The following is a 22,777-nucleotide window of genomic DNA, read 5'->3' as shown; positions in this document are numbered from 1 at the left end:
AAGGCTATTATAATTGGGACAAACAAACAATTTAAAGCGACATCCATCCCTGGCCCAGGCAGATGCCATCAGCTTCTTTGCGGAGAGTTTGATCCTTCAGGAATGTTTTGGGTGTTTTTTGGTCTTCTTCATTCAGTTAATAGTTTCCTTTCAGCTGTGCCCATGCAAAAGGAACTGCCTTTTGATGAGGGAAAGGATTCAGGGGGTTGCCACGGGTGGAAGTCCAGCTCAATTCTGCTCACACTCCAGACCCGGCCAGGCCTGCCCTCAAGGAGGGAGGGACCGTCTGTGTGGGCAGGGGCCAGAGATAGGGGAGTTCTTTCTGTGTCTCTCAGTGGCACCATTTTTTTTTTCTCATTCAAGAATTTGAAAAGATTTTGTGGACTGTCTCTAGTCAAGCTCTGTGATTGCTTCTTTCAAGGGTGTGTTTGAAGGTCGAGGCCTGGCTGCTTCCTGTGGCTGTGTGTCCTCAGGCCATGAGCCCGGTGTTCCAGGAGAGTGGTCTAGGTGGTAAGGGCTGAGTTGCCGTATTTCTGGAGTGTGTCTGCTGGACGTGAGGCGCGTGCTGTGTGCGCGTCCCCTGGAATCCCTGGGAAGAAGGCAGAGGCGAGAAGAAAGGAGAGGCGAGGAGGGGAGAGAAGAGAGAGCTGTAACTCTGTGTGGTTTCTTTTTTGAAGGACAAAAACCATGTGGTTTAGATGTAGACAAACAAATTTCGAGAGTTCCGGGAAACTGAGTCTCAGACTAGATAACTGTCTCAGAGGAAGACATTCATTACCTCTTAAAATATTTAGTGTTTAACTTATATCATAGAAAATCCAAAACATATACAAAAATAGAGGGAATATTATAATGAAGCCCCATGTATCCATCACCTAGCTTCCACAATTATCCACTTATAGTCAATTTTGTTTCATCCGTAACCCCATCTCACCACCCTCTGGATTTTTTTAAGCAAATCCCAAACACTGTATTATTTTATCTGTAAATATTTCAGCATGCATCTCTAATGTTTTTCTTAAACATTATCATAATGATTATGATTTTAAGGAATGATTTTAAGAAAGATCAAATCTAGTTCATGAAGTTTAAGTAAGAAATCCCCAGCATTCACACCCTCCTTATTACCTTGGTTTTAAATGACTCTTTGTGCTGGTTATAGCCTGCTCTGGAGTCTGACTCGCATCCTTCTGAAGCTCTCCTGGAGAAGCAAGAGGTGCCAGCTGAGGATGAGCCACTTGGACTTTGAGCCTCTGGATTCTGAGAGGAGTGAGTCCGTCCTCTGACCCAGAGTACGGCTAGGCATGGCTTTGTGAATGCACCTGCCTTTTTTCCAGATTTTTGTTCATCTCACCCTCTTACCTCTGAACCATCCCCATTCATGGCTGCAGGAAATCCTCAAGAGTGATGAAGGCAGGACTGAAAACAGAGCCACCATCAACTAGAGCTGCAAGTGAGTGCCGACACCATCTCTTTGAAAGAGAGAATAAAGAGCTGCCCAAACATGAGGGGCAACTGACATCCAGGTAGCGTTAGCTGACTGCTTCCCAAACAGGAATTAGCCATCTCCAGAAATGCCCTAGGTAGGTGATACGAATCACAGATACGCCGTGACTCGATTAATTTATACAAGTCAGAAGTTAGGAAGGTCGTTGTTGTCATGCTCAAGCTTAACAGCTAGTTAGACTTCTCACGATCAGTTGGTTGTAGGATGATGGCGCCCTGTTCTCCAAGGGTCACGGGAATGCTGTAAAAGCTGTCTTTCCGTGGGTCCCTGGATTTGAGGTCGTGGGTGTGGACGGTGATGCCCTGGGGAGGTGGCTCTTAGCTTACTAGGTCAGATATGTCTGAGAAGCTTCTTCACCAAGGTTCACAGTCAATTTCAGAGGTGAGTGAACTGTTTCAGAGGGTCAGAAAGATAAGCTCTCTCTTTCCCCAGAGAATAATCTTCACTTCTGTAGTTACATTAAAGCTAACCTTTGCTGCTGAAGTAGGAGTCAATCCACTATATCATAATCAATGACATGGATGTTTTGCTCCATTTCAGATGTCTAATAAGAGTCATTCTTTCTGAGGGCGTGTTATCAGTTTCATGAATATATGCCCTGTGTTTCATTAGCATTCTTCTAGCAAAACACGATTCTGAGTCATTTCTGAAATATCTGTTCTCGCCTGCAAGTTGTTTCTCAGTTTTTACAAAAATTGCCTTTTCTACTTACTGGCAGAAAAGTTTAATACCACACGAGCCTAAAATGGGTATGCTGAGAAAAAACGCAGCACACCTATGGAGTTGTCACACAGCAGCGCGTCGTTCCCCGGCCCACAGACTGATCGAGCTTAATCATCTCCAGGGAGGAGCCTTGCGGGGGAGGCTGAGTCGGGGGGGGGGGGTGGGGGGGTGGAGGTGAAGTTCCATAATGTGGATTTTCACCCTCGCGGCTGTCTCAGATTTTAAGCCAGAATGAGGTTCAGAGAGCTTGTCGGAGGATGTCGAGTGAAGAGAAAAGGAAAATTGGAACCAATATGCGAAGAGCTGCTTTCTGAATCACAACCAGAGAGCGTTTGAGGTCCAGCTTCACAGCAGTTTCAACACCACTCACTTGCGTTAAATGGAAAGCAGCCCTGGCCCAGCTTGGTCCCCTGTCCCAGGGGGGAAGCTTTCTCTAAGATGAACAAGAAAAGATGTTTGCCTCCGTACTAGCTGTTAATGAGTCTCTTTCAACCAGAGGTATCTAGGTCTCTCACTCTATCTAATTATTGTAAAAATTGTCTAGCTCGCCCCTTAGGAGTCAACCAAACAGAGTCCCACTCTGCACTGTGCCCACCGGCCCCTTCCACGGACTTCTACAGCGTGATGCCATGGATCTCTGTCCCAAGTGATCACATTTGTTTCATCGCTTGCTTTTGAAGGGCACTCAGGGACAGGCACTGTTCTGTGACTCCGCTCTGTTCCAGTTCCGAGGAGTGTAGACTCTCCATCCACTTTGAAGTCCACCAGCTTTCCAAAGCTCATATCTTTGAGATGGAGGCCCTGGGCAGGATTTCCTCTCCCTCTGCAAGTAGTGCTTTCACAAATTCCTCCCAGTGCACATCCACAAAAGACCCCGAAGAGCTTCTGGGGCCTTCTGGTCACGGAGGCCACCTGAACAGACCTGTGAATGGAGTTGTTTTCAGTGGCTCTGTCCTTGATTGCTCAAGTCTCTGGTAGGGGGCCTGGTGTCCTGAGGCCGAGACCGGAGACAGGATCTGAAGATCGTGTTACCGGATCATCTCCAATTCCTTTTAGCCCAAGAGAGTGGTTCTTGCTTCTTCATGGATCCTTCGGAGAAACTGGATGTGACTGCTGGACGTGTCACTGGTTGGCCCTCCTGGTTCCCATGCCACTCGCTGACTGATTCATACCTCCGGGAGCTGGGAGGGAAGCACCAAGCCTGGCCGAGCTGAGCTCTGAGGACCCGTTCCTGCCGTTGGGTGGGACCAAGAATGAACTGGAAGTAGTGCGCCGCCTTCAGAAGAGGCCCAGGTGCCCCAGAGACATCTCAGATAAGGAGGAAGCGGATGGAGCCCCTTCACCTTCACAGTTACCCGCTGTGGTGCTGGGGCCCCTGACCGGGGGAGTGAAACCTCTGTCAGCCTGGTTATCTGCTGCTCACAGACACATTGGCAGGGGAAGGGGCTTGGTTCCTCTTGGATACTTGAGTCAGGGCGGGGTGAAGGCCCCAGCCCAAACCAGACAGCGCTGCCGGAGAAACCAGCAGCGGATGAGTGAGGCTCCAGGGCTGGGAAATGAGGCTGGTAGGCGGTACAGGAGGCCGCAGCTGCCTTTGTCTCCAGGTCTCTTTAGATGCTCGTCTCAGGCCAGTGAGGCGCCTGGCTCCTGGCTCTGCCTCCCCAGGCCCAGGGATGCGGATGCCTCTCGGTGCAGAGCGGGGACTGCCGCAGTCCTGAGGGCACCGGTCCTGCCTGCGGATCCTGGGATTCACGCCCAGAAAGGATGAAGAAGCAAATTCCACCGTCAAGTCATTTCAACAACACTTTTTTTTTTTTGGACCTTTACTATAGCAAAGTTGTGTGAAAAATGCCATGGGGGATATGATATGACAAATTATGCCTCTCCTCTGCCCCCAGGATGTGAAGTCCTAGCAGCAGTGACAAGCCAACAGGCCAGCTCTAGCCAAGGCTGGATCACATGCAGACTCTCCCAGACTTTCATATAGGCCTTTAAAAAGATGTGCCTTTCAAAACAAAAACCCGTGAACAACCTTGGTTACTAATATACTGAGGCCTATACTAGGGACTAAATTTGTCCTTTTGTGACCTGGCTGACAAACCTTTCCTGACAATGCTGCCCCCAGGCCATCAAAATCCAGTTTCAGCGACGTCCTCCAAGCCGTGTCAGGGTAATTGTTTGAATAGTCTTGCATTTTGCTTCTATTATTTTACAAAAATCAACAGGAAACAGGATGAAAGGGTTGTATGCTTGTGATAAGAAGCTTCAACTGTATACATTAAATAAAGGGGAGGCAAGGTTTAAATTCACCAGAAATACTGAAGTCTTTCGTTCATTCGCGCATTCGCTCAGCAGAGGTCAACTGAAAACCTACTGTGTGCGAGTAGCTCTTCCAGGCCAACTGAGGTCCCTGCTCTTGGGGCGCTGACAGTCTAGGGAGGGAGGCAGAAATAAACCAGACACATAAAATGTAGAGTGTAGATAATGAGAAGGACCAAGGATAAAGCATAGAGAAGGGAAGAGGAGAAGCAGTCGAATTGGGGGATGGGATAATTTGAGAGGAGGTGGCCAGGGCAAGCCTCGCCCACCTAGGAGAAGGTGACTTTTGAGTAAAACCAGAAAGAAGTGAGAAAATGACAGACTGAGGTTACTGGAAAGCAGACAACTCCGGGCAGAGAGCATGGCCATTGCAAAGGCCCTGGGGCAGGGCTAAGAGCGTGGCAGTGACCTTCTCCTGGCCTCAGGTGTGCGTGTCGGCATCTTTGTTGGTCTAAGGGGAACAAAGGAGAACTTGCAACAGCCACTTGTGCAGAATAGCTGGGAAACAGGCTCTTCCTGAAAAGCATCAGATGAACTTAACTCAGAGATGACCCACAGCCCCGATGACCAATCTGTGCAGGCTGGAAACCGAATGAAATTTATTTAGCAATGAAACACTACTGAACACAATTTCTCTTTCTCTGGCATTCTTGCTCACTACTTATTCCCAGTGCCTCGAGTGGCGCTGGGTGCACAGCTATGTCTCAATAAGTTTGTTAAGTGGATGTTTCAGGAGGCACATGAGGACCATCAGTGTGGCAGTTATCAATGAGCATCCTAGGCATTAGGTGAGTGCCATGCGTGGATACCATAGGCCAGTCACTGGAAAGCTTCTAAGAGGACCTGAGCACAGGGACAGCCGGGAGCCATCACTGGCATCTTGCAGATTCAACCAGCCCCGTCTTCGGTAAATGAGTATTTTTCCTAAGGCACTTGAAAAATAACTATTCAATCCTGTATTTCCTGAGCATGCTCAGGAGCACGGGGCCTCCGTTTCCAAACTTTCCAGGCAAACAGCTTTTTCTTCTCATCCGCGTGTTAAGAGAGAGGACTTGATTCCCCTTGCTGCCCAGAATGCCCTTGCTTTCAAGTTCAAACCAAAAAGCAGCAGTGTGGTTGTTCTTCAAGCTGATCTGTGCAGAGTAACCGCAAATGCCAGCCCGGGTGATGGTTTCTAATTGAATGTGACTTTCTTTGTTAACGCCTTGTCCTTGCCCCCAGCAGCAAACTGACAACCAGGACTTGCCTTGGTGAGCTGAAATGATGTAGCCGATAACCAACAGCTTGTATTAATTTTTCCCGATAATCTCACGGTATTTCTAATGAGATCGGTGGCAAACACACCACTTCTGGGGCAAATTAATTTATCCTTGCAAAGCAGAGTGTCAGCGATTTTTATTTCCTTTGTGTCTGACACATAACGGGTTGTGTTTTCGATGGCAATTGATACCACCTAGTATTTCAGCGGCACTGCAGGAAGGACAAGATTTTGCCAAGAGCAATAAAATCTGCACAACCACAATCACACGTCAGATGATCGACGGTTGGAAAATGGTCTGCTCATGTTTCTCCCTTCATCCTCCGTGTTGAAGTAGATTGTGACTTAGCAAAGGGCCAGGGAGATGAACAAGGCAGTCAGCTAGCGGCTCAGTCTTCAGGTAGCCAGGCCATGAGAAGTAAAGTGGCCGTGAAATGTGACCCTCTGTCCTTTGTGTGCTTTCACACTGGGTAAATGACGATGGCCATCCCTCACTATCTGCGGGGGACTGGTTCCAGGACCCCTGGCAGATACCAGAATCTGCGGATGCCCAAGTCCCTACAGTAGGCCCTCGGTATCTGCAGGTTCCTCATCCACAGGTTCCTCATCCGCAGATTTAACCAACCATGGATGATTGAATCTGTGGATGCGGAACCTGAGGATACCCAGGGCTGACTGTACTTGCAGTCTCTGCACAGTCACTGTGGGGTGACCTGCGCTTAAGCCATTCTGTATTGCTGAAACCGTGAAGGTGAAAACTGGAAATATTGCACCCAACTCCTCCAATTTCTCATTTCCAAGGTATCGTTGCCCCTCCCCACCAAAATAAATCAAATCAAATTTTCTACCATAGTTGAAAGACTTTTGGCCACAGTGTCAGTCATTATGGCTGTTTCCATATTCTTTGCTCTACATGTTTTCTATACTACCTCCTTTAATCAAAGCTTAGGATGTCGTTTTGAACTGGGAAGTTCATGGAATAACGTTCAGAATTAACCATCTGTTTCTCAAGCTAGACAGAAAGGAACTTAAGTGCCGAATTCACTAATAATGCAGTTTTTAAATTTTAACACTCCTAGAATTTTAATGGCGGGCATTTCCTGCCATTTAGAGTCCCCTCACAGAGGAGAAAGAGATGCTCTCTTCTTTGATGAGTAGTGGGGTCCTGGAGGCTGTGAAAGGCCTACAGGGCAGAGTCGGGTCTTTCCACCGACACCTAGGTCAGGAGCGGGTGGGTCTGGCAGATTTCGTTCCATCCTCTACTTCATGTCATCAAGAAACCTGCCAGGAACAAGAGCGGCTGCTCCCTGAGGTTGAGCCCAGAGGTGTGATTAGGTGTGGATTAGACCACACCTGCTAAAAATCGGCAAAGAACAATGATATAAGGAACCTGAAACACTAGGTAAAAGCGGCTGGTGGACCAGCTCCCCTCCTTTTCTAACTCGTGATTGGTACATGGTTTGGACAGCTGTGACAGCTGTGCACAGAGGGGGAGCATCGTCCCTAGAGTTGAGGTCTCAGTTTTATTATTCCTAACTTGGAGTTAAGAGAAGCAAATCATACAGGGAAATTATTGTGATGCAGAGCGGCTTAGAATCCATTAGAATTAACCAAAAACTGGGTATTGAGTAGTTTTCAACTTGAGCGTGGACAGGAGAGCTAAATAGAGCTTTGCGGTCCCCACATGGGCATGACTTTTTCCTGAGTCACACAGCCTGCATGTCCCATGCCTACATTCTTGTGCACTTGACCCTGTCATTAGTAATTCTGGCTCTGGAAAAAGTTTTTAAGTTCAAAAATCATCATGTTCAAGACCAAAGGGTGAGACGTCATTTTGGGTCATGATTTTGGTTAAAGTGGTTTTGGGGAAAATATGGGTACGCTCAGGTATCCACAGGCCATGGAGCTGTAGAACTAGTCTTTTATCTCGGCAGGAGTAAAGACAAACTTTAAAAAATTTCAGAATAGTCTGACAGCTCTGTTTCAAGCAGGCCGGAATTCAGATTCCGCTGGAGACAGCACTGGGTTCGTTGGTGCTGGCCCCTCGCCGTGGCCAAATCTTCATAATATGAGAACCCTGAATCTCTTGGCCTGACCTTTCCCTCAGGCAGCATGTTTTTTTTGCTTTAATGTGAAGCTGCTAGGATCACCGATGACAGCATTTATAGCTTGGAATAAAAAGTGATTTGTGGTGCTATAAATAGGACAGCATAGAATTTTGCTTTTTACCTAAGACTGTCAGATTACTTTCCAATTTCATGGATCTTCACATTCAGAAGAAGGGTAAATAAACTGCTTCCCCTGCTTAGTGGCTTGGCCACCTGAGAAACCAGTATCTGAAGTCAATTCTGTGCAGGAGAAATTGTGCTCTGCCACGTCGATCGCCGTCAGTCTCGGGGATGGTCCCGTTCTGACTCAGGATGCAAAGTGTAGCGGCGACACTGTAAATGCCAGGTCTTTCTTACTACACAAAGATCACGCTTCTGGTGCACGTGGCATCTGTCACTAAAGGACTCCGATCTGAAATAATGATAATGCTCAGGGGCAAAGAGTAAAATTTGCTATTGCTCACGAATGGCATTGTTAACCTGTCCTCAAGTGTCTTCATTCTGTGGTTGGTGCCAGTTGCTTTTGGAATTTCCCCAGTTTCACCCGAGCAGTCACATATCTTCACAGGCACAACAATATAAATGAATTTAATATAATACATATGGATAAATACATAAACATGTGCAAATAAATATAATGAATATAGCATAGCTGACAAGTATAAATATTTTATACAAATATACTTATTGCAAGTGTGTATTTATAATATAAATATCAGTAAAATGTTCTTGAATGAATGACTCCTTCCTTAAACCAGTCTCAGTGTCTTAAGTAGTCACCATGATTCATTTACCTCATACAAGCATTCTCTATGTATGTAATCAATACTTACAGCAAATTGACTTTCATTCGGCCTCACAAAATGGAAAAGTTGTTTTCTGATATTTTGACTATCCTAAAGTTAAAATCGGGCAATAGTATAATTTTAGAGTTTATAAATTCTTTTTTCCATCCAGAAAATTAGTACTGTCTAAATTCCTGGTTTTTTATTTAAAAACAAAAAAGAAAATTTAGGACAAATACTACCAAATTAATATGCAAATTATATTCAAAAACCAAATTAGTATTTGAAATAGTGTCGTTAAAAATCAGTTCCAGGTAGATGGCAGAATTAAATGTGAAAGGTAAAACAAGTCAACTTCTAGGAGAAATCATAGGAGACTATCTTCATGATCTTGGCAGAGGCAAAGATTTCTTAATGAGGACGCCAAAAGCACCATAAAACAAATACATAGATAAAGCAATGTCATTGATGTAATGTTGGGTACAAAAGTTAGTTTTCCCTAACTGGGTGAAAAAGAAAGCTCTGAGAATCACAAAGAACCCCAGGGGTGGGACATCTCCCTTATTTTGAAAAGGCAGGCTTCGGAGGAGAGTGTCAACTTGCAAACAGGTGAAAGCTCTGTGAGGGCAGAAGGGTTCATGGGCTGTAGCATCATCTACTTCCACGTGGGGGGCTTGTGACGCGCTGGCCCTTTGTACACGATATCTCATTCCATCTTGATGGCGACCCAAGGAAGTAGATATGCTGCTGAGGACACTGAGGCTGAGCAGGGTCAAATGACTAGCCCAAGATCAGGCAGCTCTTAAATGGTAACTGGGAAATTTGAGTCCATGTGGGTCCGACAGGGAGCCAGGCTGTATTTCCCAGGATACAGGCCATAGGGCTGCAATTCCCAAGCTCGGCATGAGTTTGTGTCTGCTCCTTCCCTGCCTTTTTCTCGCAAGGGCTCCCCTTTGGCCACATGTTCTGTTTTGTTTCACTCAGAGTATAGATGAACTGTTTGATAGAAAAATCACAACATAATTTAAATGCTAAACAAAGCAGACATTCAAAGAAACGGTGCTGTTCGCTTTACCTACTTATAAATCATATTTTCATTTGGAACTCTTTTCAGTTTAAAGTTCATACAATACCATTGGAGGGCAGAGAAGGACGAGAACAGCTCCTCCCCGTACGTTCCAAGGTAATTCAAGGTGGCAGTTAACTCTTGAGCGATTAGAGAAAGGCATCTTGGGACCTGGCCCGGACTTAGTGTCCTTGAATCTCCTCCTCGTCCACAGCGTCTGGTGCACTTCACGTTGCTGGCAGTCAACAGCTGTCAGATTTATGAACAACGAGATAATCACACTCATTTTGGGGTCTCAGGCTATGAGCGCGTGAGTGCCGTATCGCATGTTAATATCAATTAAAACCCCAATACCCATCTGCTGAGGTTAGAGGTATTAAAAGACTCGGGAGACATATATGCCTGGATATCAGAATGTATTTTAGACGTTTGCTTTCAAAAGTTCCTCCTGTGACTGAGACTCAAAAAGAAACTTCAAGAATTAATGTTCGAACTTCCAGGTTGAATGCATTACCCATGTGATGTGTGGTATGAATAAAAATCGGTAACGCAGGTTTTGAGTAGGTTCCTTCTCGTCTGTGAGCACGAGCATGCGTGTGTGTGTTGAAACCTTGACAGTCTCAGCGACTTGGGCAGAACTCTCTTGATGCCCCATTTATCTGCATATCCCAAGTCTGGGATCAGAACATCTGTAGCTCTTTCACCCCTGAATTGCTCTAAATCCTTGCTACTCGAAGTGCAGTGCTTGGACCAGCAGCAACGGCATCCCCAGGCAGCTTGTAAGAAATGCAGATTCTGGGGCTTCACCCCAGAGCTACAGAATCAGAATCTGCCTTTGCTAAGATCCTCAGGGGATCCGAACGCCCACACATGTTTGAGAAGTGGGGACATGCTACTCTAGGCCACCAATGCAGCTGACGCTCTCTTCTGCTCTCTCTAGAGCCTGTTTCTATGGGTCTTCTGATCCTTGTTTTGGTGATTTTGTAATAAAACATTGTTGGGGGTGGAGTATTTTAAAGCTTATTTGGCTTTCTACTGCTTGTTTGGTGTCATATCTGTGGTCTGGGGCTCTCTGGTCAGGAGTGTGCCTAACCATACCATCACCAAGTTCTTCTCTGCGAGCAGGAGGATTACAGACAGGATGGGTTTCTGCAGGGGTGGAGCAGTGGAAGTGTGTGGGACCCGACTGGGTGTGGGCTAAATCCGCAGGCCGTGGGAGGATTGTCTCTGGGACAAGGGGGCCTTGCCAATCTCTCATCAGGACCAATCGGGTATTTTGGCAGAATATTTGGGACCCAGCTGCCCCCCTGCCTTCAATTCCAGTAGCTGCCTACACTTGCAACGACTTTTTGTTGATAAAAAATAAACGACCCCCCCAAAAAAAATCTAGATAAAAAAAATTTTTAAACCCTATCATGCTACTTTGACTTTTTACATAAATAACGAATGGATTTAAAGGCCAGGCAGTTTTTAGGATCCATTTCTCTTCTTTTCCCAATTCCCAGCTTGATTCCCTTGAGTTTTCGTAACATTTACTTTGTCCCCTTAGCGTGGGTTCACTGCGAGGATTGTTTCTTAGACTCTCTTTCCCTCCGCCTCTGCCTTCCCAGCAGCCGCCCTGGCCTCCATCTCTGGCTCCTCACTTAGGATTCATTTCCCACCCTCTCCCAGCCTCGATGCGCAGGCCTCCAGCCCCCTGCGGCCAGGTGGCCTGTGCCCAAACCTTCTTCACGGGGCCCTCAGTCTCATATTCTAGAAGGGAAAGCCTGGGAACCTTGACTTCCCTGTTCACCAACAAGAAGTGACCCCATTGTGGCTAAATCCGTGTCCGCTGTTTTATGGCTTCTTCACGGAGGTGTCATCCGTGCTAGGGGGCCCCGTAAGAAGAGGCCTCGCAGGGATCCGAGCATATTTCAGACCACGTTGTGCTGTGGGTCTGAAGTGAGTGTTTGTGGAGGAAGTCCACCCCAGCCTTATCAGCCTGGAAGCAGGGGACAAGGCCTGCAGAGGCTCCAGGGTTAGCCGGGGCCTCCCCATCTTCTGTGCGAATCAGCGCACACGCTCATGACACGGGCAGTGTGTTCTCAAGCTGTATGGAAATCAGTTTTTTGTAAGCAGAATAGTATTTTAATTGCACTGGGGAGGGCTATCCTGCAGTGGATCATTTGTGCAGTGAGGAACCCTCCTGTGATGCAAATGCAGTTAACTCAAAAGCCTAGGCTGGTATCTCGGAGTTTCTTAAAACAACGCACCCACCGCACATGTGTATAAATACATTTATAGACACTCAGATACACCAGATAAAGAAATGCCAGCAGCTATGCAAACAAACATACCAGGGGCTCAACGCTCAGGAACAATCCAGCCGTGTTGCTCCTGGTTGGCAGCTCTCTCCTCTCCTTAGCAACGGAGAGAGCCACCCACGCTCCTCCCATTTCACGGCTCTCCACACTTCCCGGCCTTGGAGGCCTCTGCATCCAGCAGCAGAAGAGAGTGGAGAAACCCTACCTGCTCCTCGAAGCCTTGGCCTGGGTGAGGCCTCCATCACTTTCCATGCCCTTCCATCCATTGATAAGACCTGGCCGCATGCCACAGCAGGCTGCAACAGGGCTGGGCCTCGAGGTTTTTAGCTAACGCTCCACAGTAGGAAGAGGGGACTACGTTTTGGTTGACAAATGCCTTCTCTCCCACACCTCACATGTGTATTTAAGGGTTTAACAAGCGAATTTCCTCTGAGATGTCTAACACTTCCTATGTGGAAGTTTGAGTGACTTCAGATCTTTATTTATGGAGTGTGAGTTGAGGCCCTAGGGAAATTTATTTGCATTTTGGCAGATGTGGGAGGAGAAACAAAGATCCAGGGACTTCCTGTGCTTTGCAAAGCCTGCTTTTTTCATCACTATGGTATCGATTTTAATTAAAGAAAAAAAAAAAAGCAAGTGAGTGACAAAGATGCTAACCTCACAGAAGCAGCTTTGTGGCCTGCTGTCTAATGAGGCCGGACACAGGGCTGTGGGGCATGGGGCCAAGTCTCGAGTGGGGCCTCAGCCCGAGCACCCACCGTCGGAGTCATCTCGGGCCTGGTTCTCCGGGTGGCAGAGGAGTTGCTAAGTCTTTGAAGAACCGACCCAGGGCTCAGGCCAGCTTCGCACTGTTTATGCTTCCCTGGATTTCATAACTTTACTGGAACCTGAAAATTGTTTTGTTTTTTCCCCTAAAATGCAGATGTACCAAGTTCTTGTGAAACTATAAGTAATCCAGTAACCAAACACCAGCCCAACCTCATTCATTCTGAGCACAGGGGCTGGGGGGCATCTGGCCTTTTGCCTGGAGACACGGGCCCTCGAAGGAAAGACCTAGCTGTAGAGTCACCCAGTTGTGCCCCCTGAGAGCATCTGACTTTGGGCAAGAATTGTAGATTCTTAGGCCTCAGTTGCTTTATCTGTAAAATGGGGCAAAACCCTCCACTTTGCAGAGTTGCCATGTTGGCTGGAGACACAGGGTTCAGAGGCTGCTCCTGTGTGATCAGTAAGTGGCAGGTGGGAGATGACTTCCTTCCCCCGTCTTCCCTCCACACTCCTTGGTGAAAGAGTCCTCCTCAGCCCCCTCCTCACTCTTTGACCCTTGTGCAAGGCTGCTCCGATCCCAACCCCCGACCTGGATCTCTCACTAACCCCACGCACTTGCCCTGCACACCCCATGTTTGTGTGCCTGGGGGGCATCTTCTCTTCCATGTCTGCCTGCCAATACTCATGCTTCTTTCCCCGTGGGGTGTCTCCTGCCTCTCCTGTTCCTATTTCATTCCATCCTCATTTCTCAGGTGCCTGGGTGAGAACCTCGCTGCGATCTTTCCTTCTCTCTCTATCATCAGAAATCTCCTTCCTGCTTCCGCCAGCAGCCACTGCCCTGCCTCCAGCATCCTCTATAGCTCCAGTCCACCCTCCACATCAAGGCCAGGTGTGTTTTCTTACAACTCTCCTCCCCTCAGCAGCCTGCAGAGTCTGCCTGCTGCTCACCAGCTAAGAGACTTGCTACCGACTCCAGCTCTAAGGGTCCTAAATCTGACAGAAATCCTTAATCTGATGGTCAAGGTCCTACAGTCCAATACCATCTTGTTCCTCTCTCTCTCCTCCCCAGTTGAATCATTCCAGTTCAATCTGATTGAACAAAGCCTTGGCGAATCAAAGCCACTGATTTTCACGGAAAGAATGGGCTCTGTGGTCCTGATCCTGTTTCTGGACTCATCTCCTTCACTCTCGGGCTCCCCTTGCCTGGAATGCATCTTCACTCCCCACTCTTTGTTTTTCATTTTTAACGCCCCACCGCCCCGCTTATTTACAAAGTTTCCCTCCCCCCTGGTCTTGTGAGTGTGAGTCTGGGTAGCGTCCTGGAGAGCAGCAAGTGTGCCTAGAAGAGATCAAGTACAATTGATGGAAGTTTAAAAATGAATGCTAGAATTCTGAAAGCTAAACTTCCAAGCACTAGTTTCCTTAAGCTTTAGAGTTCAGCTTGTAAATTTATTATTCTGCTTACTATCTAGTTTGTTACCTGTTAATTCTACCCTCTAAATATTTTAAACTGCATTTTCAGATCTAATAGATTTGCTTTTCTTCTGAAGGACTCCTAACGCCCTAACAAGCAAAACCTTTCCAAGAACTTATAACATTTTTGCGACTCTGTTGAATTAATCTTCCAATGCATGTTCGATCCATGTACAAACTTAGACAGATCATTTGATACCTTTCAACTGGTATCCAGATTCTAAAATCTAATACCCCATTATATCTTTTATAATCACCAGGCTAATCTGTTGGATTTGTAAAAATTTACAAAACGTTACACACCTTTTAAAGATGAAACACACGCTGATTGCTCACTGAAATTGGTGTGGTTAATTTACCGGTTTGATTGACTCCCTCATTTCTCTCCCCCGAGTTCTGATGTTCCAGGTTAAGAGACACATGGTCCACCAGTTTCCCAGCCCAAGCAAACTGGAGTTTCCATCTCAAGGCTCCACCAGAGGGATTTGGCCTGAGGCTCAGGACTTGAGTTTTCCCAGCCACGTTGGTAGTCACTGTAGCACAGATGCCACTACATATCAAGAAATTGGTCCCTCTGACTGCAGCCCTTACATCAAAGATGCACATTGCTCAGCTCTGGGTCCCTTTGACTCTGCCACTGCCTGAATTTGCATTTCTGCTTCTCTTTTTCATCCCCTCTCATCTGGCTTTAACGACTCTCCATTGGCCTCCCCTCAAACCTTCACCTCCTCATATCAAGTGTCAGAGTCTCTAACTTCACAGATGGTTTCAGAAGAAAGGATTCTATGTTCTTTTCATATTTTTCTTGTTGGATAAGCCTCAGACTCAGAAATGTTAAAGTGACTTGGAGAAGATTCTACATCTCTTGCATCTCTTCCCGGCTCTGCCTCTGGGTTTGCTCACTGAAACCCTGCAAGGACAAGGGTCTGTCTGGAGGGGGTCCCTCTCTTCTCTGGGCCTGTTCAGGACCTATGACGCATGGCATGGCATAGCCTGTCGGATCTCACAGGCCTTTGAAATTGTGGTGGGTCCTCTGTGATTTGCATCCCCTCCTCCCTGGCCCTGTGGTATCTAACATGTTCTAGGCAAGCAGTAAATGACTGTTGCCCTGCTTGATGCATTTGCCCTGTGAAGGGAGCCAGCTAGGGGAGTATTAGCTCAGGGCCACACAGACTATTGACAGCCGTGCCTGACACCATCAGCTGTGCCGCATTTGATGTGCTTTCCAGTTCTGGTTTAGTTACGAACATAAAACTAATGGGTTTGCTCTTCTCCCCATATTCTCAAGGTGGCTTTCAACTCTAGAAACACTAATGCGTATTCCCCGAATGAAAGAGACTCTGAGATCTTAAAATGTCATCACAACGTCGGTTGCTGGGGTTAAGACTGTGGTCATTCTCTGCAGTCGTGGGAAAATGCTCACCTCTCTGTTCCTCGCAGCTTCGTAAAGCTGTAAAAATGACATGAAATGCTGTCATTTGATGTGCTTGGTAGCTTAGGCTGCAAAAAGGCAGAGAGTCAGACATTATATTTGTTAGGCATTTTTGGTAGCAAGAAAGAGAAAAACTCAGAAAACTGAAAATCACATAAAAAGAGTTTATGGGGAGATTCAGGTGTATGTCATGGAATCAGAGAGAGATTTGAACAGTTGAGGCCTGGGAAGGAGTGGGGAGCAGGTCAGCCCTGTGCCAGCCCTGGTCCCAGGGGTGCAGAGACCAGCAGAAACATAGCAGGCGGGGCCCCAGCCCCTTGGATGGTGATGGTGGTGGGCATGACATTTTCTAGGTTGCAGACACCCTCCAAGGTACCCAACTCCATCAATTTAAATGAAACTAGACTTAGAGAAGGTGCTGGTGAAGTGGTTTGGCTACCTTGGAAAGGATTTCTGCCTCTGGAGTCACAAAAATATGCTAAGTCACAAAAACATTCGGAGAAGGAAATGAGATTTGACTGATATTTTGAAAGACAGAAAAGGGCATCCATTTGAAGATGAGGCTATTTGATCCTTGAGGGAAGAGACCTGGCCCCTGCCTCGGAGGCTGGCTTCCCTGCAGATACCATGTGCACTGGGCAGTGTTGGCTGTTTTTTCACGAGGGTGCCTGGACCTGAGAGAGGGCAGGCTTCTGCTCTGTTCCATGTCCATGCTGACCTCTCGCTTGAGTAGGAGATGAGTCTAGCTTACCATGTCACTATCAACCCAGTGGAACAGAGGAGCGCCTGACATGAACGGGCAGGCAGGAGTCAGCATGGGGCCAGAGGAGCTCCTGGCTCTGCCACCAGCCATGGGGTCATCCCAGCCAGTTAGGCTCAGCTTCCTCAGCCATCAGGTGGACAATATGTCGTCACTCATCCTTTTTCCAGTGATAAAACTCACGATCCTCTAGTTTTCCCACAGGATTGGGATTTGACTATTTCAGATTATCTATGGGATGGAAACTTTGCCCTATGGAAGTGACTACCACCTTTCTAAGTAGTTTCAGGAAGACATACTTTCACATCGTATTTTTTGCATAGTTCTGGATGTCACCTTTAAGACCTGGAGATGTCATATTTAGAAACCCATTGTCGAGTGCCTTTGAGTATTCCAAGTCTGGGGAAGGTGGTGTTTAGACACTGATGTGGGAAGAGCCTGAAGACTCCTGCATCAGGCCCAGGACGGGGCTAGTGTCTCTCTTCCCGACTCCCCGGGAGCAGCTCTCACAGATGGAATCGGGTTTGAGTTTGGGGCCAGCCATGGAGGTTGTTCAGGGCCTGATATTATTCTTTGAAGACTCAGGATGTGACCTGATTTTTCTTTTTATCTCTTTGTGATTTAAAAATAATTTTTCAATCGTGATGAAATACACAGAACATAAAATTTCCCATCTTAACCATTTTTAAATGTCCAGTTCAAAGGTATCGAATACTTTCACATTGTCGGGCGACCATGACCGCCACTCATCTCCAGAACTCTTTGCATCTTGCAAACCTGAAATTCTGTATCCCTTAAACAATGATTCCCCATCCCTCCTCCTCCAGCACCAGCAAACCCCATTCTACTTTCTGTCTCTCTGATTTTGACTACTCTAAGTACCTCATACAAGTGGAATCATGCAGGATTTGTCCTTTTGTGACTAACTTCGCTTACCATACTGTTCTCAAGGTTCATCTCTGTTGTAAAATGGGACAGAATTTCATTCCTATACATATATCCCATTATATGTATCTGCCACACTTTGTTTATCCATCTATCCCTCATGGACACTTGGGTTGCTTCCACATTTTAACTATTGTGCATAACGCTGCTGTGAATATGGGAGTACAAATATCTCTTTGAGATCCTGTTTTCCATTCTTTTGGGTATATACCCAGAATTGGAATGACTGGATCATGGAAAATCCATAGCAGCTGCACCATTTTCCATTCCTATCAGCAACACACAAGGGTTCCAATTTCTCCACGTCCTTGCCAACACTTGCTATTTTCTGTTTTGTTGTTGTTGTTGTTGTGTGTGTGTGTGTGATTTTTTTTAATCCCATTTTTTTTCTAGCTGGTTCTCACACAGGCTTTCTCTTGCTTTTCCCTAGCTATGGGGACTGGCTGTTTTCCCAGGAATGGCACCTTGGCCCGGGGAAGCCGTGAGAACTGATGAGTGCCTTTTGAAGGAGGCATTTGGCTTCTGCAATGGAAGAACTTTGGTGTGTGGGGAGCGTGGGAAGTTTTCCTCTTGCTGGCTGAGGAATGAAGTTGTCATGTAAACAGACCAAGAGACCTGAGGAAGGGACAATCCTTCTGGCTGATGGGTCCAGAGTGACGAGGATGGAAATGTACCACAATAAGACTGCTTATTGCAGGAAACTAAGCAGCCGTGGGATTAAGAATTGCTTTAGTCTCGGGGGTAGTAAGGGAGTTGCTAGAGGGATGCTGGCATTTGCCCCACTCAACCAAGCCTGGCTCTCTCAGAGCTTTTTGTCTTCCACCAGAAGGCCAATTTTAGAGATTATTTCTCCCTGCTAACTATTTCCTTGAGTAATTTTGTGAACTTCCCTTCTCCTCTGGGGCCAGTAGTAGAATCCAATTATGTTTCCAGGATGTTGCTACTTAGGAAAAAATTATTTCTAAGAAATATAGGAGATGTTGCTGTGCAAAGAATGGAAGTCCTGTTCTATAGACCTATAAGGACCAGTCCTGAGGGAATAGGAGGGGACGCAGGCATGCAGGGAATGAGGGGGCTACTGAGGGCAGGGAGGGAATCAAACTGCTGCCAAAATAAATACCGGAGAAAGCCCCCAGCTCCTTGCTGTGTGGGATTGCCTCTGAGCTCTCTGCAAGACCCCACTGACCACCATTCATCTACTTGATGCATTGAAGCAAATCATATAAAAAGCCCAGACAGATTTTTTTTCTCTGAATTTAAAACTGGGTTTTCAGAGTAGATAAAGAAATATTGTCCTTGCCATGTAAATCAATTTTGAGAGCATCGTGTCCCCACTGGACAGAAATACTGTGGATCCTGACCGAATTTAGTGTCTCCTTCTTGCCCCTCCTGGGGTCGGGGCAGGGATCAGGGTCAAGCATGGAGCCCTCACTCAGCCACCCCTCTGCCATTCACCCTTCTTCTTGCCCGTCCTCTCCCCTCCCCATCGTCACTCCTCCAGCCAGCACACTTTCTATCTCTATTTTGCAAAATCTTTTTTCCCTGACCCCTCTGATATACAAGTAGAATTTGGCAATCACATGTTGTCACAAAGCTTTTAAATAGACCTACTTTAGATGAGAGCTCACCATAGGTTTTGCAATTTGTCTCCAGCCTCCATGTAAATGTCTTGGACAAAGAAATGGAAAACGGGGCAGGCTAACCTAAGAGTCTTGTCTGCACTGGACAGTGAAGAAGGACCCCTCATTGCCTCTCAAACAGCTGCAATCATCGTTTCCATGACCCTTGCAGCTGATTCTGAAACTGGATCTTCTTTTGGCCTCAGTTCACATATTCTTAGGGAAATTGGTGAGTTTTTGCTTTCGTTGTCAGTCTGTTCATTGGAATTGTAGTTTCTGGCCTTAACACATCATATTAATGTGGCGTTCAGTTGAGCACAGTAATGAATAAAGCTTTTGTTTACTTTTAGACCCAAAAATAAATATTGGGAGCCATTAAATACTCTTCCAGCTTAATAAGGCCTCTCAGGAGGAATCTGCCTTCAGTAAATCGCAGAGCTGGGTCTGGAAGTGCCAATCCAAGTTGAATGACTGATGCGCTAACTGTGGCTGGCTGATTTGATGCGTCTTGTTGTTTGCCCCTCATCTTTACCTGTGTGCTTTGCTCAATATTTATTGAGGCTCCAGGTGCTGCAGAACAGCTCAGCAAGACACAGCCTCTGTCATTCATTCATTTATCAGTTGAGCACCTGCTATGTACCAGGCCCCATGTCAAGCATTCTGTTTAGGTGTCAAGATCTCAGTGAGGATGGTGTGGGCTAAGACACACAATAGAAGACTTAGAGAATGGACACTAATAACTTGAATATTAACCCAAGAAAATTGTTGTTTGGAGAATATACTAGCTGTCTAAAACAGGCTTCAAACAATAAAACTTTACTGTCACAGTTTCTGTGGGTCAAGAATCTGGACATGGCTTAGTTGGGTGTCTTTGGCTCGAGACTTCTCACAAAGTTGCAGTCAAGCTGTTGGCCAGGGCCGCAATCTCATATGAAGGTTCCACTGGGGCTGGTGGTATCTGCTTCCGAGTTTACGCATGTGGTTGTTGGCAGGCCTGGGCACCCCATCACGTGGCCGTCTCCGTAGGGCGGCCTTGTGACACGGAAGCTAGTAAGAGAGCACTCAAGACAGAGCTACTGTCTTTTTATAACTTAATCTCAGAAGTGACATTCCATTATTTCCGCCATATTCTTTGTTAAAAGCAAGTCAATAAATCCAGCTCAGACTCAAGGAGAGGAATCACACAACAGTGTGACTAACAGGAGGTGGCTTCTGGCCTTAACACATTGTATTAATGTCTTGTTTAGTTGAGCACAGAAATAAATAAAGCTTATGTTTACTTTTAGACCCAGAGATAAATGTTGGGAGCTGTTAAATATTATTCTACCTTCATAAGGCCTCCGCAGAGGAGGTGATGGGCCATGATCAGATGGGACTATCTCAGAGGCTGCCTACCTCAGAAAGTGTGCCAGTTAAGGTTGGGTTCAGCTGCTGGTAACAGATCTGACCTAAGTGGCTTGAATACATAAGAGTTTATTTTTCTAACATAGTGAGAAGTCTGGAGGCAGATAGTTTCTGGCCTTTGCTCAGAGGCTGAGGGCTTTGTGGTTCTTCTAAGCCTTTTGTTTATGGCCCCAAGATAGCTGCTAGAACTCCTGCCATCATGTCTGCATTCACAGTAGCAGTAGAGTAAGTGGAGAATGGGAGATGGAGGTAAAAAGAGTACCAGCCCACTATCTATCCCCATCATTCTAGGAAGTGCTACTCAACAAGCTCAATTCCCATTTCCATGGCCACTCCTATCTGCTATAGAGACTAGGAAATGTAATCACATGCACCATTCTTTCAAAGTGCCCCCTGCCTTCTGCCCCTTCCCACCTCTCATGGCTACAGAGAGTTGGGAAGTCATGGCTACGTGGCTTCTACACCACCATGCCTGCTCCTCAAGCTGATCTTGTGCCTGTCAAGTCAATCATGCCTGTATTAATGGCTGCTCTTATGTTTGGTGAGTCTGTGTGGCTGGACAGGGGAATTTCAAACCCTCTCGCACCTCACCCACTGTCAAGCTGACAAGCAAGGCAGCATCAGAGTTTTATCGCTATGAATAGGGCACAGAAGTCACAAGTGCAACCTCCTAAGTACAGCTCAGGAAGCCTAATTCAAAGATCTGAAAACAACTTGGGAAGCTCACCTTGAGACCTGGGTCACTCATATGTTCTTTCAACGGCCATCTTCCGAGTGTGCAAGGCATTGCCTGGGGCCACCATGGCGAATAAGAGAGGCAGGCACCTGGGCAACTTCGAGAGAGCCAGTCCCACCCTGCTTTGCTGCCAGGACTTAAGGTGGAGTCCTGGAGTCCCATTTGCCTTATAACAGTGAGTAGTTAGGGGTCCAGGTCCTGGAGAAAGGCTGTCTAGGTGTGGGTCCCTGATTCCTCTGTCCCTGTGGGTGAGCTCCTGAATATCTCTGGGCCTCAGTTTCCTCATTTATAAAGTGCCTGCCTTATAAAGCTGTTGGAGGATTACATGACAAGATGCATGTTGCCTAGCACAGAGCTGTGCACATGTCAACCACATAGATAACAGTCAAAATGATAACGCCAACAATGATGATGATGATGATGATGATGATAATGATTAATTTTCCATTTTAGAGTTTGGTTATAATTTTCTTGCTTATGAAGATATGTGTATGTGTATATATTATGCATATTGTCTATTTGTCCTACTGTAGAGAGAACACTTACACTGGAGGTAGACTCCTTTGCCTCCCTGACTCCCAGGGTAGGGGAGATTCTAGAACAACCCTTGATTGGTCCAGTTGCCCATACAATTCTACAGACAAGCAACGTCTAATGTATGAAAGTACACATGGTCCAAAGTATTCTTTTTTTTTTTCTTTTAAGAAGATTAGCCCTGACCTAACATCTGCTGCCACTCCTCCTCTTTTTGCTGAGGTAGACTAGCCCTGAGCTAACATCCGTGGCCATCTTCCTCTACTTTATATGTGGGACGCCCACCACAGCATGGCTTGCCAAGTGGTGCCATGTCTGCACCCAGAATCTGAACCGGTGAACCCCAGGCCACTGAAGCAGAACATGCACACTTAACCGCTGTGCTATCAGGCCGGCCCCCTCCCGCAAAGTATTCTTTTAAAGTTGTAACTGTCAGTGCATTTCCCAGAAATAAAATGATATAAATGGCACACAGGCCTGCTCATTGAAGATATATGTCTCTTAACATGACTTATCTTTAGCATTAATAGGACTAACCTGAGTCCTGGGCCCTGGGAATTAGGGGGAGATAAAGGAATAAGAAACAGGGAAGAAGAGATTTGAAGAAGGCAGGTATGCTGAAGCAAAATTATGAAATAGGGAAGTTTATCTATGGCCACTTGCGCCTCCATTCCTCAGTGCAATGTCTACCCCCGATGTCCCTCTGCCCTTCTTTTGCTGAAGCCAAGGTCACCTTACCAGGGGGAGGAGGTCAGGGAAGGGACAGCGAGCTGAGAAGGCTGACTCCTACCCAGGAAGAGTGCCCGCTAAGCATGAATACATCCCTGGAGGCAGTCGCTCCTTCACAAGAAAATGCTCAAATTGAGCTCTAGCTGTCAACATCTAAGGGTGTGGGGGATCAGAATTTGCCACCCAAAATTGTGTCTCTTTGGCTTGATTATTTATTTATTTACTTATGAGGAAGATTGGCTCTGAGCTCACATCTGTGCCAACCTTCCTCTATTTTGCATGTGGATTCCCGCCACAGTATGGCTGCTGAT

Source organism: Equus asinus, chromosome 6 (assembly GCF_041296235.1).
Source record: "Equus asinus isolate D_3611 breed Donkey chromosome 6, EquAss-T2T_v2, whole genome shotgun sequence".
Lineage (NCBI taxonomy): Eukaryota > Metazoa > Chordata > Mammalia > Perissodactyla > Equidae > Equus > Equus asinus.
Note: the sequence above shows the minus strand (reverse complement) of the source record.